Source organism: Heterocephalus glaber, unplaced genomic scaffold (assembly GCF_053883595.1).
Source record: "Heterocephalus glaber isolate CG9 unplaced genomic scaffold, H.glaber_assembly_v1.0 deba00001577, whole genome shotgun sequence".
NCBI classification, from domain to species: Eukaryota; Metazoa; Chordata; class Mammalia; order Rodentia; family Bathyergidae; genus Heterocephalus; species Heterocephalus glaber.
In genome coordinates this window covers 10558057-10576055 of record NW_028258358.1, presented here as the reverse complement: position 1 = coordinate 10576055, position 17999 = coordinate 10558057, and the positions used below count along the sequence as shown (strand labels likewise).

The 17999-nt window shown below is 35.2% G+C and overlaps 1 long non-coding RNA gene across 3 annotated transcripts in view; it reads left to right on the top strand.

The window, feature by feature from the left end:
- The window catches only part of LOC106009416 (uncharacterized), a 259976-nt gene that overhangs the window by 73539 nt on the left and 168438 nt on the right, over window positions 1-17999 (top strand). For all 3 annotated transcript variants that reach the window (XR_015443704.1, XR_015443703.1, XR_015443702.1), the window contains exon 5: window positions 5672-5937. This is a non-coding gene — a long non-coding RNA (uncharacterized LOC106009416). The remainder of the gene's footprint in view (window positions 1-5671; window positions 5938-17999) is intronic.

Genomic DNA, 17999 nt, shown 5'->3' with positions numbered 1-17999 from the left:
GTAGTTCAACTATGCATATGTAGACACTCATAAATTTGGGTAATTGCAACTTCTATTTCAGTTCAAAAAATACTAAAAATATATTATATGCAATTTTGAATTATGTAATTGTGTATATACTACTTCCAATTCAAATACAATTTTGTTCCATAAATAATAATATCTTCATTTAATAAAAAATGCTTTGTCATAATACTGCCTTCTATTATATTTTTAATTTTAAATATCACCCTAAACAAATAATTATATATTTTAAATTGAAATGTATAGCTGAATTCATAACAACTTTCAGATATATGGATAGTCAGTTGAAAGAACAAACTATAAGAATCTTTATTTAAATATTGGATTAAAGGAACAAGCCATTTAAAAATTAATCTACCCGCTTATCTGTTGGAGGCCTCTGATAATAAAAAAATATTTTTGGTAAAGAAAATTAAAAAATTTTCTTTCAACATGTATCAGTAGCTTTTGTTTCATTTGTGTATACCTAAGAAAACTTGGAACTAAAATTAATTCACGACTGTGGTTTGAAAAGTTATACCTCATACATTGATAGCCAAGTACTTCTGGTAGAGTCTTGTCTTCAGATGAGTGGGTTAATCCCTTTAAGTAGGCACTGATCATTGTTTAGCAGATTTGTGTGTTGTGTTTTCATAATTTCAGCTATTAGAATTGCCCTTATATTGGATGGTAAATATAGACAAGCAGCTTATTTCCTTTTCATCAGTTTTCTTCAGAAATGAAAATTCACTACTTAATTTTTCATTAAATATGTACTTTTTTTCTCATTGCTCTAGAAAAGGTTTATTGCAAACTAAAATGTTATTACCACCCAGTAAAATTAACACATTATTATAGATATCCACTTTTGCAATAAATAATAAAATTACTTTAGAGTAGCATAGATTACTCTGTCTCTTTGCATAACCTGACCTCATTGCTCATGTTTCTCAAAGACCCTACTAATTGGAGGCCTGGTTTTTGGATGCATCTCTCAGAGCACAGCACAACTGCTGACAAAAGTTAGTTTGGCAGGATGCCAGATGAGTTAGCTAGCTAGGCATTATCACCAAGATTCTCTGACATGAAGAGGATGATTGTACTGAGAAAAGCTTCTAGTACTGGAGAAATAGCTTCAAATTGATTAACTCACTACTGGTAATTATAGACTGGACAAAATTTGAAAGCAAACAAGCCAACTACTTGCATGTTACTAGAAAGCAAACAAAAGCAAGCAGATGAAACAACTTTTTTAAAAAAAGGAACTCCTTAGTATACGAAAACAATTCAGGATAGATAATAGTTTAAATATAAAGTGGTGGGACCACTGAGCTAAATCTCCGGCCCCCCGCAAAATCATTAATTCAGTTTCAATGGTCACCTCATAGAGTCTAACTCTGAAAATTGCAAGTTGATTTTATCCAGGTAAATCTGTGTTTTCTGTCTTTCATATCTACCTGTTTTTTTTCATGGGATTCAGGAAAAGTATCAGATATTTTTCTTTATTTCACTCATCCAATGTTACACAGTCTACATTCTGCTCTTGAGTGGCCTGCAATATAGATTCTATGTCTTCGATTGCTGTTTTTAAACTCTTTTATCTTTTCTGATGATGTTGTGAATACATGGAGTAGCTGAAGAGCTCAGTCCTAGAGAGCACCTTCACCAGAGCCCTACCCCTCTCTGCCCTCATTGCTTGATCCTCATTTTCTCCTGGGAACTCGATACCTGCGGGTCTAAGATGCCACCACCATTTCCTTTTTCTGACCAATTGTCCAGTAGTTTTCTAAGCATGGCTACCCTTGATTGCATACAACAAAGAAGCTACTCATGTGATTGGCAAGAGAGTGGGGCAGCCACCACGCCTGCTGTCAAAACTCAGCACCTGTGCAGAAAAGAAACAGCACTTGAACTTGGGCTGGCGCTTTTCATTTTGAAGCCAGGGGCAGAAAGTAAAGGCATGGCAGCCTACTTTTCTAATTTCCTTCACCTGAACCTTTTATCTTCAACTGCATGGTTTATAGGGTTTTTCTCTTTCCCTACCTTCCAGCTCAGCTCCATTCGCTCTCTTGGAGAAATTCCTGTAAGATTTTGGAGTAGGTTGGTTGTTAGCTCAATTTGGGTGTTGATGTTTCTTTTTTCCTTTGAGGGTTTTCTTATGCTTCTTAGCAAGGGGAAGTAATGTAGAAAAAAATCAGCCAACGTTTTGTCAGAGGTCATACATTGAAAGGTTTCCTGGCACCAGACAGGTAGTATACAAGAAGGAAGCAGGTAGGTAGAAGGCAATGAGAGGTCTAATCAGCTACAGTCACGTAGTGAAGAGAAGTGCTGTCCCAAGGGAGCAGCCACTGCTCAGCTACACCTGACTTTTGCGGTTCAGGAAGTGCAGGTATGGCACTTCTTTATGATTTTTAAAGACAAGCAAGAACCTTTTTATAATTAATAAATTTTCTGTTTTGTAATACAGTTATGTACTGCGTAACAACTTTTGGGTCAACAATGGACCCACTTAACAGCGGTCTCATAACACTATATCACCTAGTGACATAGTAGCTGTCTTAGTTTGTGTAATAGAGTCTATGATGTTAATGTAAGGATAAAATCTTCTCATCGTTCATCTCTTAGAAGGTGTTCCTGCTGTTAAATGACACACAACTACACTGAGTTTGTCAAACCAAGAACATCAGCTAAGTCTATCTTTTCTGTTACTATTTGGGAAATTCTGCCTTGTAGTTTGGAAATTTTTAAATAGAATTTTGTTTCTGATAATATGAAATAATTCTGTAAGGAGTTTTTCTTTCTACTGATAATCTTGCAGGAAATCTCCAAGAAAAATCATTTTTCCCTGGAGACTAATAAAGAGTTTATATATATATATATATATAGCACTCCATCAATTTAGGCAAAACTAGTGATTTCTCCAGTTACCCACTTATCGGTTATCTATTTATTTTGAAGTAACTACTCAAGTTTTGTTACATGCCAGGCACTGAAGACAGTAGAAAGTAAGTCAAAATCCTAACTTACAGATCTTACCCTCTGTGTGTGTGTATGGGGGGTGGCAAGGGGGGGCGGTGCAGTGGGGATATGCATGAGGGCATGGAAACACAAAAATTACTAAATAAATGCACAATAAAATTTCACCTCCCTCTGGGGTGAATTGAAGTATAATGTTCCTTTTGTCCTATTCACAGTGGCCCTCTGGATCAGCTCTGTTGTGTCCAAAGATAATTTGAATTATCAATCCTTTCCCTCACTCAGTCAATGAATTTCTGACACAGATCCAAGTTTCAGGAGCCCTGTTAGAGAGACTCTAAGCTGAGATAAGTATAGGCTTGTTGCAATTATTGTGAGTGGCAATAGCTCTTATTATTGATGTGTACAGTGAGGGTTGGTAGAATTTATCCATGGGATCTGTACTAAGTTATAATTCCCAAGCGGGCTAGTGAGGGTATTTTCTAAGCAAAGAGCAGTGGAGGTTTTATCACCTTTGATGGATATTAAAATATGTATTAACTCATATCAGTTAAAAATTAATGTAATTGAAGATAGAGCCCATTGTCTCAGGAAAGCCCACCCAACTGTGAGACATTTCAGCCAGCCTTCTGAAATTTGCAGAAGAGTGCATGGAGTAACAGAGCTTAGATTGTTCTGGAGGCCCTGGACTGAGTCTGAGACAGCCTGGAAATATGTCCTCCCAAACAAAGATCAGTTGGGTTGACTCTCTTAATCAAGGGCCTAGTGGGATTGTGTGGAAGCATGGAGAGTGAAACATAGCTATTCCGACAATATTAATAACTTATTAGTCCCCTAGAGAATCAAACTTCAAAGTAAAAAAATCCCTTTACTAAATGATTTGGTTTCTCATATGAGAGAAACCATGTGATATTTAAGTTTGTGTGTCTAATTTATTTCATCTAACATTATGGTCTCAAGGTGGATCCATTTTTCTACAGATGACTCAGGCTCATCAGTAGTACTCCATTGTGTGTAATAAATACCATATTATCTTTATCTATTCATCTATCGGTACACATATAGGCTCCTTCCATAATTTATCTATTATCAATTTTATGGGTGTGCATGTATTACTGTAATACAATGTCTTTAACTATTTTGGAAAAATACCTAGAGGAGGAATAACTGGGTTGCATGGAATTTATACCTTTAGTTTTAAATATAAGTGAAGAGAAAAATAAAAGATAAATAATAGGAAGTAAGGAGATAGATCTTTGTCAAATGGGAAGGATTAAGAAGGAGGGAGGGGGAAGGAAGGGAGAGGAAGGGGATGAAAAAAGAATTAAGATGGTCTATGTACATGTACCAGCTCCCCACAAGGATTGCAATCATTGTGTACTAAAAACATGTACTAATAAAAAAAGTTGATACTGGACACTTTGACTTGGGCAAGAATAATTCAGATACACTGAAAAATGCTTCTATGATATAATCATAGCCACACTTTTTTCAGTATTAAGTACTCTAGATTAACATTTGTACCATATTTAGGGTGTACCTAAAATTATTTGAGGGTTAACTGAAATTAAAATTTTCCTAGTATCCTGTATTTTTATTTGCTAAACCTTGTAGTCCTTGTAGTTCTATTTATATTATCAATTATGTCAAGTATTATTTCTGTAAATCTAATCTTTAGTTTAAACAAACATCTTCCATTTTAATTCCTAAAGCCATTTAAATAGTATAATTAAGTAAAAGTATATGATAATCCAATATGATGTGATTTCTGCAGACATTAAAAATTATTTTTCTAGTTTGCCTGCAACCTTCCTTCTTTCCTGCTAAGAATCTGCCTTTCTGTCTTACTCACAGCCTATGTATATTTGTGTTCTCATACACTCACACAGACTACATCTACAGCGAATCAAATCTGGTGACTTTTCCAATTAAACTCTTAACAGAATTTTATATATTAACATACCACATCTGATTGAAAGTAAATAATGAATGGATTATAACCTGTAATTTATTTGTTTGATAAATTTGATGTTTATTTTTATAGACATCACTAGTAACTTAAAAATTTTTAATTTAGCATTGTTCTTGCGTTCCCCCTCCCCTTTGCTGTACTCACATTACTTCTCTTCTCACTGCTTGGTCAAAGACATAGATTTTAGATGATCAGACCTAATCATCCTCAGTAGAAAAAGAAAAAGACTATTATTGCTGTAGGAAATTTCTAGCCAAGGACAAAGAGAAACCTCATCTATTAGTAACTAAGATAGGAGACTTAAAAAATGAAACAAAAACTCTGAAGAATTAGGCAGAGACTCCTCTGAAAAGAAAGCAAGGGTATGTTTGCTTGAAACGGATTCATGATACCCCCTTGGCAGGTGGAATTTGTACTTAAATGGCAGACACAAAATTACTTATTTTCCTCTCTGTTCTACTCATCTCTAAAATGAAAACACCCGCTGCATATTACACGAGTATCTGTCAGCATTTCTTTTTAATCAAATCATCTTGATTTTCATTTTACGATAGTACTTAGCTGTGCTCCTGAAGTTTCTTTGGATGAATGAGTTTTTTAAAAAACAAGGACTGCAGCAAACTTAAAATCAAGCATATTTTATTCTCATTTATGCCTCCAAATTATTATTTCAGAATGAGTAAGTTTTTCCATCCACTCAATATCTTCTCTTATTTTCAGAAACCTGAATTTGGCTCCAAGAAGCTTCCAAATTAGGAGAAGAAAGAAAAACGGTACTGGAATTTTCTCCCCTTCAAAAGGGGCCTTGCTTTCTACTCCTGAAGTTCATGGCTGTTGATCCCAAGCCACTCTTCGACAGAGAATAGTGCTGAGAGCAAAGACTAGTCACTGACCTGCCAGCTTGCATTGTGTGAAAATATGACTGAGACCCCTGAGGAATCCTAAGCTATCCAAGGATGATGTATCACCTCACCACCAGTTCTTGGGTAAGCTCTGAGGATGTATTTAACTGGGCATTTCTGTATATCAACACTTTTTTCAACCGGAAAATTTAGATGATGAAACACCCAAATCTACTTGCAAATCAAGAAGCTTCAGTTTTCTTTTTTTTCTCTTTCCTTTAGAGCAAATAAAGGTAGAATTAGCTTAGTTATTATTTATAATTGGTATTAGTTTTAATGGTAGTTATATAAATAATTAAAATGTAAATGTGTACTTTGGGGTGACTCCTATACAATAACAAACTGATCATTTAATAATTATCAGTAGAATCTTTCTTTAAAATTACAATTATATTCAGTGTAATAGCTATTGAAAATAAATGTAGAATTCACTCACCAGTAAGAAAGTTCAGATTATATGCTTATGTATTTTTTATTATAACATTTAATTGTGTATTAAAAATGCATTACCTTTGACAGTAACAGAGTGAACTCTGGAGAGTAAACACACTAGTCTGTTTCAGTTCTATTAAACCACATGGAATTTGCTATTTGAATTTGGCTTTGCGTCTTAGAGAGCCAGAGATTACCTGATTGTTGGATGATTAGGTTGTTTACTGGATACATGAGGTTGCTCTTTCCTTCCTCAAAAGTGTTTAACTGGTAAGATGTAGAAGAGAATAGTATATGCTCTTTTAAAATAGAAGAATATCTACTGCCTATAAACTATTGACTAAGTGAATAAATTGTATAACATCCTCAAAGTCGTTCACTTAATAAACCCTCCTGTGAGGTCTGAGAAGCATCCTAAAAACTGAGATGTAGAAGAATATTGTCTCCAGGAAAAATTGTCCATGAGTTTGTCTTTTGGTTTGGGAAGTGTTTCACAGAGTGGAGGTGACGGTTGTGATACACATATGCTATGCTTTAGTGGTGAACACATTGGGCCCATCAAAAAACCTCTATAAGCTTTAGAGGGAAGACAGGTTTCTATAAAAAGGTAATTTTACTTTTAATTAGAATTCTGAAGACATCTGTATAAATTTTCAGTTGGAGTTAAATAATCTCTGTAATTATTGAAAGTAACTTACCAACTTATTTAATTATTAGACAAAGTAATGTACTGCCTTACAGAAGTACACGTTAAAGATATGAGTCATAAGACACGTTTAGGGTATGCTAAGAAGCACAAGTTTATCTTGAACTTGTCAACCTCCACAGGAACAAGCTTCTGATATACCTGCAATATGTTTTAAGAAAACAAAGCTTATTCTCAAGTGGAACAGTTTTCACATTATAATATATAGTTATTTTGAAAGTGTCCTGTTACACAACTGACTTTCACATCAGTGGTCAAAAATGCAAAAGATACCTGCATGATGGGTTAAGGGATTTAATACTCACTTGGAGTAAAATTCCAGGCAGCAAGCACATTTCCCGTAGATCTCCTCCCTCTCATGAACCAAGTGTCCAGGAGGGACATTTTCATTCCTTTCAGAAATTAGAAGACCAATGACAGACACATATAGGTGATTTTACTTATGCAAATTTAGACAGGAAATACCTTCATCCATATAAATTCAAGCTTGTGATTAAGGCATGATATCTTATTAAAAGAGAACAGGCTTTTGAAGCCAATTTTATTCTTCACTAGTGTCTGCAAATTTTTAAAGAAGTACACCTAAAAATTTTGCATCAGCAACTTAATGAGGTTAACTTAGAGCTCTGTCTTAAGGCATAACTTGTATACTGTGTTAGTTACCAATAACAAATCAGAATTACTCACTTATAATTTCCAATAAACTTTGCTACTCTAGTAAGACGTTTATTCAGAATTGCTATTCATTACTATCCTAATAAATGAATGTTTTTAGAGACCATATTACAATACTTCCCCAAAATGCTTTTGCTATGCAATGTAGAACTGTTGAATTATGCTGTTAAGGGAGTTTATATTTTCTTTTTACATTAAGCTTAGAAGAAAAGGTATCTTTCAGAGAATATAAACAACATGATGGTTTCTTTCTAAGACAGCAGAATTTTGCTATAACTTCCTACTGGTGAATTCCCTAAGCAATGACATTTCTCCTTTTAATTTACCATGTTGGCCACAAAACTTTCTCCTATTTGAGCCTCGGGGTCTTGTGCATTTCTCTAGATTAGAAGTGATGAGCTTTAGTTAACCAAAAATCCCAATGGTAAAGGGATTTGGTGAATGGCTGTGTTCAAAATCCAGCTATTTCATTCTCCATTTATTCTATATTCAGTGTCAGAGTCTTGCTGCAAATCTTTGTTACTTTTACGATTGGAGAGTTTTCTCAAAGGAGATGGTTTCCATGGAAGGAATTAAAAGTACATTAGCAAGTCTGACCCTTTAGAGTAAGTTTACATTAACACTATTAATTCTTGAATAAAATCTGAAGACTCAGAGCAGGAATTATGATGTCATATACAGACCTCAAACTCTTGGGGAATTGTAAATCATTAAAACAGACTTGGCGGCAGGTTTAGGAGCTATGAGATTCTGACAAATACTTTTTTGGGTGTGGCTTCAGTGGAGATATTTAACAAAGGAGCTATGATTTTTGAGCCAGGTGAAGTGCTTTATTTCATGTGCTAGAAAAGGCTATGTGGAAATGCTGGAGAATGAGTGTTATGTGCACATTTATGTACTTTGTATTGAACTGTCTGGAGCCTTACAAATCCAAAAAATACAAATCTTTTGCCCATATTAAAATAAATTTATAATTATGTAAATATAATTCATTCATAACATGTTTTTACAAAAGAAATCTTGGTAAGTATTTCCCTCAGGAAATTTATTTTCTTTTTCCTGAGGATCTCATCTAAAATTGCATTAAAAGTGTTTAGTAGTTCATTCTTTTGAAATAATATAAGTGCTATTTCCCTTCTATTGGGAAACACAAGACACTATGCAGAACAATTATATGCTCCTCCAACTTCCAAATATTTCTATTAAATTTATATCAAATTAAGTGTCTTTGAAGAGAGAAATAAAAAATGGCAAAATTCAGACTTCATAGATGGGGTAGCAGGGGATGTATCAGTCAAATTTATGGAGAGATAATATGAAATTAAATATCCACCCTCACAGATTGTGAGATTCTTTGGTGTTATAGACAATGCAGTATTATATCACATTTTCCTAGTTGCTAGTGTCATGAGATGCCTTTACTTCCATCTCCATCTCACAAGTTGGGTTTAACTGAGCCACTAGTCAAACCCTGAGGATAAATCTGTGTTAATGATGAGTAAAAACATGAAGGTCAATAAATGTTCATTTCCCACAGTATTCTGCTCTCTCAGATATGTGCATATGAGAATAGAATAATAGTTCTGGGTATCTACTCAACCTCCAGAGTGGGTATAAAGATTATTTCAAAATGAAAACATTTGAGTTAAATAAAATGCAGAAAGAAATCATATTTGAATTTCTCTTGTCTGACTAAAGCAGAAAATACAGCTGTAATTAACTGCCTCCCAAGAGTTTCCTGCAAAACTCAATTGCCATGGAGACAGACTGCCCATTTCTATCAGTATCAAAAGCCAGAACTTTACTTTCCAAACTTTTGTACAGAAGCCCTCATTCCCTATACCCATACATATTAAGTTTGCTATATAAATCTTTTATCATATTTATTGAATTAGTCATCACTGAGTACTGCATAAAGAAACCTTGTCTTTTCTCCTTTTAATCTATTATCTGTTTATTTCCACACTCCCTAACACCGGACTGAAGTTGGAAGAAGAAAGTTTTCCTCTTGATATTTTATGTAAAGCAATGGAGCATGGCACAGAGAGATTGCATGGGAGGTTCTTGTTGGTAGCACTTCCAGGAAACTATGCTTTTATATAGAGTTATGATGGAGTTCTGTTTCCAAACTGTTTTTGTTATTGTTGTTATTGTTTCATACCTGTGAGGCAGTTATAACCCAAAGAATCAGTCATCATTTACATTGCAAAGCAAGAGGGAATTTCTACAATATTTCATATAATAACTACTTCATACATAGGAAGCACTAATTATGCTTTTTTGTTTTAGGGAATTGGTTTTGATAGCAAAGTTAACATTAGCCTGTTTTAGAACATTGTTGTGATAGGTAACTATATAGGGATTACTAACCTAAGGCAGGGAACATCTGGCACTATCTCCCTTCTATCTGTGTAAAAAGAAATAAAGTCCCACTTTATAGTTGGAAGCAGATCAAGTATTGGCCATGGGGAAAATTATTGTAGAAATTAGTTAAAAAGGAATAAAGTATATGGTCCCTCAAAGCCTTAACTGGCCAAAGTAGATTGATGGTTATCACACAAAATAGAATGGATTTTTGAAGTATAAGTAAACATTAAAAAGAGGACTAGATGCATATTGAGGCCATACTCTTAAGTGAAATAAATAGGACACACATGTGTAAATACCAAATAGTTTCTGTAGTGTGAGAAACTGAAAGTGTAAATAAGGATTAAAATGATTAAAATGAGTAATTCATAATTTGAAATAGGAAAAGGTCCAAAGGTGTAGGGGTGGTTGGAGGGGAAGGGAAAAGGGAAGAAGGGAAAGGAAAAATTATGGGAAAAGAAAAAAAAATTGAAACAAAATCTATGTAAATAGAGAAGGGTGGAGGGGGTGAAGGGCGCACAGGTAATGGGGAAAAAAATAAGAACTAAGATACATCATGTACAGGTACAAACACCCAATGATAAATGTAAATGTATTGCATACCTAAAATGTATCAATAAAAGAATTTTTAAAAAAGAGGACTAGAGAAGAATAGGGATCAAAGTTCATAATCAAAGTCCATATGGGGACCAAGGAGTTGGCCAAACTCAGAAGGAAAGCATTTTCCTTTCAGAATTATACAGTTTGGCAAATGGCTAAAAATTCATTTGTTCTGGCACCAGAGAGTTTGCTTTAACCTAGAAAATTCCTCCTGAAGTAGCAGCTAATTTTTTCTACATTTGCTCTCCTTAAAATATTTCCACTCCATCTATGTAATGGGGATTATGCTGCCTCTGCCTAGCAGAGAGAAGGTTTTAAATGTTTAAACTTCAGGGTGGAAGAAAAAGGGAGGGAAGAAGGCCTAAGCTAAATTTATTAGTTTCTCTTTCAGAACTTGTTCTTCCTCATGTCTCTCATGATCTTTTGATGGCACTGGTGCTCATCCTATTATCAAAGTCACAAACCCAGAAGTCTTTCTCAGACCAATATCCAGTCATCAAATTTCCTCCATTATACTGCTGAAATAGCTCACCTATGTATTCTATCTGCTTGAATATTTCATTATTTCAAAACATTTTCAGCATCTTCGCGAAAGGTCTTGAGAGACTTAACTTCACCTTCCTTCCTAAGAAACATTTTGTGTCCCATAAGTTCCAGTATGTTGTATTGACATTATCATTTAATTGTAGAAACTGTCTAATTTCTTCTTTAATTTCATCTGTGACCAACTGGTTGTTCATGAAGGTGTTGCTTAATTTCCATGTGTTTATGAAGTTTCTCGTCACTGATTTCCAATTTCATTGAATTATGGTCTGATAATACACTTGGGATAATTTCAATTCTTGTGCATTTACTTAAACTTGTTCTATGAGCTAGTATGTGGTCTGTTTTGGAGAATGTCCTGTGTGCAGCTGAGAAGAATGTGTAATGTTGTGTGGTCAAACACTGTAGATGTCTACTAATTCCATTTGTTCAAAAGTTTGGTTCAATTCTCATATTTCATTGTTGATTTTTTTGTCTAGTTGATCTATTTGTGACAGTGGGGTATTGAGGTCCTTCGTTATAATTATATTAGTGCTTATTTGATTTTTAGTGTCTGTTAATATTTGTTTTATATAGTTGGATGCACTGCTATTTGGTACGTATATATTTATGATTGTTATCTCTTCCTCTTAGATTGTTCCCTTTAGAAGACTATAGTGACCTTCTTTGTCTCCTTTAATCAGTCTTGTCTTGAAGCCCTCTTTGCCTATGAATAGAATAGCTACCCTTGCTTTTCTCCAGGTTCCTGTCACATGGAGTATTGTTTTCCATCCTTTGACTTTCAGTCTATGAATTTGCTTTTGTTAATTATATTGGTACATTTAAGGTATACAATATAATGACATTCATCATTGGAAATTTATACCTTTACATAATCCATCTTGGTTCTTATTTTTTCCCCATTCCCCTGCCCTCTCTTCAACCCCTCCTCCATTCCCTATCTACAAAGACTTCGTTTCCATTTTTTCTTTTTCTCATATTAAATACTTCTTGTATGCAGCATATTATTGGATCTTGCTTCTTGATCCATTCTACCAGCCTGTTTATTTTGATTGGTGAATTGAGACCATTAACATTGATGGTTATAACTGATATGTTTTGACTTATCCCTATCATGTTATATTAAATTAAAATCTGAGGATATTTCTGTCCAGCTTAAAAGTAGCAGATGGATCCCTATCACTCTTATGACGATGTTCCGGTGGAGTTCCTTGAAGAAAGCAGATATGAGTACAGAATTTAGAAAGAAGAGTTCTAAAGTGGGCATATTGACATGGAAGTTAATATGAAGATAGGAGTGAATCCATTATCTGTGTGAGAATTTCTCAAACACAAGAAAAATGAAGAGCAAAGGACAGAATTGTGGAGAAGTGTGTCATTCAAAGAGCAGCCAAGAAAGAAGAGTTCAATAAATAATACAAAAGGAAGATTCTCAAGAAAGGAAAGGGTGTGGGGCTTTAAAAGGCAAGAGGGTAAGAATGTTAACTGAAGATTTTTTCCCAAATAGCAGAGCAGTGAGTACCAGGAACTCAGCTTCTCCAGGACAAAGTGTCTAGAGTCTGGAAAACAATAGCTGAGGCAGGAATGAAAGTGAGTGAAAATTACCTGGGAACCATGAGGAAACTGACAGAGGAGAAGGAAATAAAATTGAGTAATACAGAAGAAATAGATCATTCTTTGGAAGAGAGACCATGCAGTGCTACCAACAGCAGCTGGCCATGCACCAGCTGGGAGGCAAAGTCAAACTAACAACTTTTTTTGCACACAAAGAATCAGAGAACTGCATCAGGACTGAGATAATCACCTGCAGTTGGAAACAGTGGGAGTGTGAGGGACACTGCTTCCAGAACGGCCTACTATGGTCAAAGGTTGGTGAGTGACCTTGGTCCAAATGTGTGCAGCTACAGTCATGGAGCAGAACCTGGCAGGGACACCATTTTAGGGAAGGGCTGAGTGTTTGAGCCTGCATCCCAGAGCAGCCCCTTGGCTGCTTCATACAGCCAACTTCCCAGAGTGAATGAGGGGAAAACAATCATGGGAAACTTCTGGCCATTGGAGAGCAGACTGGGGGAGTCCTGCAGATGGGCAGGGGCTGGTGAACACAGGCCTGGATCCTGAGGACAGAGGCCAAGTTCAGCCTGAGTTACACAGGACTGGGAAGCTCACATTGTTGCTGTGTTCTCACTGCAAGCAGATCTCTACATACACCACTGTTCTGGGTGCAGACTGCCATCTTAGACTTCCTGTGTGAACAGAGACGTATCTTGACTTGAGCTCTGCTCCTTAACCCTAGGCTGAGAAGAGCTACCTGTGCAAAACAACAGAAAGTTTTAATTATTCTTTATTTGATTGTATTATTTTTTCATTTTACTTTTTAATTTTTCTGGTTTTTTATCCTTTGCTATTTTCCTCCTGTACATTATTCTCCATGCATTAATTCCATTATTTTACCCTTTTTCTTTTAAGAGTGTGTCTGCTTATGTGTGCTCCTCTTCCTATTGCCTTTTATCTCCCATATAGTTTATAGAGGGAAAGGGAATTCTTCTTTGGTCCTTTACATCCTTTCCATATCTCTTTACTTGACTTCTTTTTCCCATGTATTACTCATACTTAATTTTTCTCTTTCCTTTCCCCCTTTTCATTTTTCTCACTTTAACTTTTTCTATACTGTTTATATTAGTGACAGAATCTTTTCCCACTCCCATTTCTCACTACCAATTTTATACTCAGTTTTCCCTGTTATCCCCTTCTAAATATATACCATACTTTAAACATCATTAGGATCTTTTGCCCTCCTCCTATTTCTTCCTTCCCATAACATAGAGCAGAGGATTTAAGAAAGGGGAGGAAGGGGAAGAAATAAAACTTATTTTTTCCTCTCCTCCTCACCCTAGTATTACCCAGCCTCCAACCTTCTGAACTTCACATAATTGATTCTATAAAAGTAGTGTTGAATACTGTTTTTCACCATTAGAGGAGACAGAGCCATCACATTGAGTGCACATTGTGGGTCGAGACTTGGGTTGTCATGATGCTTACACTATAACTGTGGATTTCTTCTCTAGGCTAAAGAAAAACCAAAAACAGGGTCTCATGGTATGTTATTTCTCAACTAGTCCTGATAGATAACATAATGCATTAGCCTATTATTGCTGTAGCTGATTTCATAGGAATACTCCTGATTCAGTGGACAGTTTCATCCCAGTGAACCTGTCTGCTGAATCCACCATCACACCCAGGAAGAGGAACTGCAAAAGTTCTTCACCCAAGAACTTGGGCTGGATCAGACTCTGCAAGAATTCCTGCAACCTGGCAGAAAGAAGTCTTGAGTCGGAGTTAACATCAGTACTGTGGTAGAGGGATCACAGGAGTTACTGAGGTGTGAGCCCTCAGATTCTGGCAAAGAAGCTATTAGAAATCACATATGCAATGTCTCATTAGAATATTTAATCTGTGTTCCCATCAGACATCTTATGGGTAATTTTTTGGTATGTTTCTTGATTTATTTAGTAATGCAGGTTTATGTTATGCTCTTTTATGGTTTCCTGTGTTTATGAGGTTGTTACTTTTGTGTATTTATTCTTTTATGGCCTTGATTTAATAAGTGTCTTGATGCTCTCCCTCATCTCAGTTACTTACCTAGTTTCTTCACATCAAACCCCCAAGGCAATAACATTAACATATTTCTTTATTCTTTTTCCAAGCACATAAACTCCTTCCCCAAGTTTATAAATTCTCCAAACTTAGCTCCCTCACAGTCAGTATTTTCTCTGGTATTATTCCTCAGTTCTCCTCATCCTAAGACTTTGGCTTTTCCATCTTACCTAGTTGATTGTCCTCCCTATTAGCAAGTTCTGAAACCACACAACTTTATTCAATCACAAAGTAAACTCCCTTTCTCCTATAGCTCACCTTTGCCCTTACAAAATATCCTCAGAAAACTCTCAATACAAACCCATCAATTCAACAAAAAATACTCCAATAAAATCAGACCCGATATCAAACTTTTCTTCTCATTTACTATTATTCCTCCTTCAAACCTTTCCTTTAACGTCTAACACTACTCATGAAACCACGTCCCATTCTCCCCACCCCACCTCACTTACCACATTGCAGAACAACCACGAATAATAAACTGTCATAATGGGTATAGAGAGTAGACAAAGGGGGGGACTGTAATGGAAAGGGCTGTCATATAGAAGTGTTGTAAGATTGAATCTGTGAATATTGTTATAACTAGAAGTAGTTCCTTCACAAAACATAGGGACAAAGTCAAAATCACTTAAAGTAAATAACAGAGGGAGTAAATACTAGCACTGGACATACAAAGCTGAAAATTAATCATAGGAAGCCAATGTCCTACTAAAAATCTCCATAAAAGCTATAAACAGTCCTCACTTCTCCAGTCTCCAAGTGGTAGAAACTCCTCCAAAAGGAAGGGGAAAAGAGGGAGCATCTATACACGCAAATAAATAAAAGATACACATAGAAGAATGGAGAAGCTAAGAAATAGATCTCCAAACTGCCCCCAACTCTCCCAAGGCAGAGCAAGGGGTCACAAAGGGAAAATAAAACAAATACAAGGTATCAGAAATCTATGAAAAGTTCATAGAAGGGCTGAAGAAAATAGATGAGTTCAAAGAGGAAATGAACCAAAAGTTCTCAGCAATTTCATTCAATGTGCCTATGGTGAACTTCAGGGAAGAAGATAAAAAACTGGACAAGCTAACCAAAACAGTTCAAAATTTGAATGACAGGATAAGGATATGGAATCATCAATAAGGATATGGAATCATCAAAAAGATGTCAGACAGAAGCACTTGAAGTAAAAAGATACTCTACAGAGTTTGTATCTTTTTATTTCAAGTGTTTCTGTCTGATACTGAGGACAGTTAGTGAATTATGACAGAACTCAAAGAAGCCCAAAATAGAACAAGAGAAGACTATCCAGCAGCTACTAGATAACAAGAAGAAGACCAATCTATAGCTAATCAGAGTTAGAGGAAAAACGAGAAGATAGCACAGATAGATTCACTAACATGCTTATAGAAATCATAGAAGAAAATTTCCCAAATATAAGAAAAGTTTTAAAAATACAAGTAAACAATGCTTATAGAACTCCAATTATGATGAAAGGAGAAGCTCACCAAGGCATATCTTTATTAAATTACCAGACCTCCAGCAAAAAACCCCAGAATTTTTAAAGCAGCCAGAGAAAAACAAAAAATCATATATACAAGTAAATGAATTAGAATTTCAGCAGACTTCTTAACACAAACCCTAAATGCTAGAAGAGCTTGAAGTGTAGTATTTCAAGCCCTAAGTGAAAATAACTCCACTTTTACAAAGAGATAGATCAACTAAACAAAGAAACAAAGAAATTTCAGAGCTGAACTACAGCCTTGAACATATGAACTTAATAGCTATATACAGCATATTCCACCCTTGTACTACAGAGTATACATTCTTTTCAGCAGCACATGGTACTTTTTTCAACATAAATCACATACTAGTCCACAAAGCCTGCTTATGTAAATATAAAAGATAAGCAGAAATAGGACACACATGTGTAAATACCAAATAGCTTCTCCAGTGTGAGAAACTGAAAATGTAAATAAAAACTAAAAGGTGTAATATACAATGTGAACAAGGAAGGAAAGGGGCAAAGGGGAAGGGGAAGTGGGAGAGGTAGGGGAAAGGAAAGAAGGGAATGGAATTAATATGAGAAAATGTAAAAATGGAAACAAAATCTTTGTCAATAGGGAGGGATGGAGGGGTTGAAGGGAGAGCAGGGGAACGGGGAAAAAATAAGAACCAAGAGAGATTATGTAAAGGTGCAAATTTCCAATGATGAATGTCATCATATTGTATACCTAAAATGTACCAATAAAATTAATTAAGAAAAAAGATAACCAGAATCAGTATTGTCAAAATGCCCATACTCCCAACACTACTATACAGATTCAATGCACTCCCAATCAAAATACCACCAGTATATTTTACAGATCTAGAAAAAACGGACCTAAAATTCATGTGGAACCAGAAAAAACTCAAAATAGCAAAAGCAATTTTGGAGCTAAGCAGGAGGCATAGCAATACCTGACTTCAAGCTATACTACAAAGCAATAGTGATAGAAATGGCATGGTACTAGAACAAAAACATATATGTGGATCAGTGGGATAGAATTGAGGACAGAGAAACTTCCCCACACACATTCAGCTATTTGATTTTTAACAAAGTGTCAAGAAACATATGTTGGAGGAAAGATAGTCTATTCAACAAGTGGTACTGGGAAAACCAATTATTTGTGTGCAGAAGATTGAAACTAGACCTTTATCTCTCAACATATAATAAATTAAAATAAAAATAGATCAAATATCTAAACATTAAAATGGAAACATAGAAGGTAAAATAGATAAAACACTTGAAGACATCATTGTAGAAAAGGATTTTCTAAACAGAACTTCACTTGCACCAGAAATAACAGTAGGAACCAACAAATGGGATTGTATTAGACTAAAAAGCTTCTGTACAGCAACAGAATCAATCAGTAGAGTGAATACATAACCTAAAAATGGGAAATAATTTTTGCTAGCTACTCCTGAGACAGAGGACTAATATCTAGGATATACAAAGAACTCAAACTATTAAACCACCTAAAATTAAGATCCAGTCAAGAAATACACAAGAGAAATGAAAGACACTTCACAGATGAAGAAATACAAATGATTAACAAATATATAAAAAAATGCTCAACTTCTTTGGCTATAAGAAAAATGCAAATTAAAACAATGCTCAGATTCCATCTTACTCCAGAAAGAA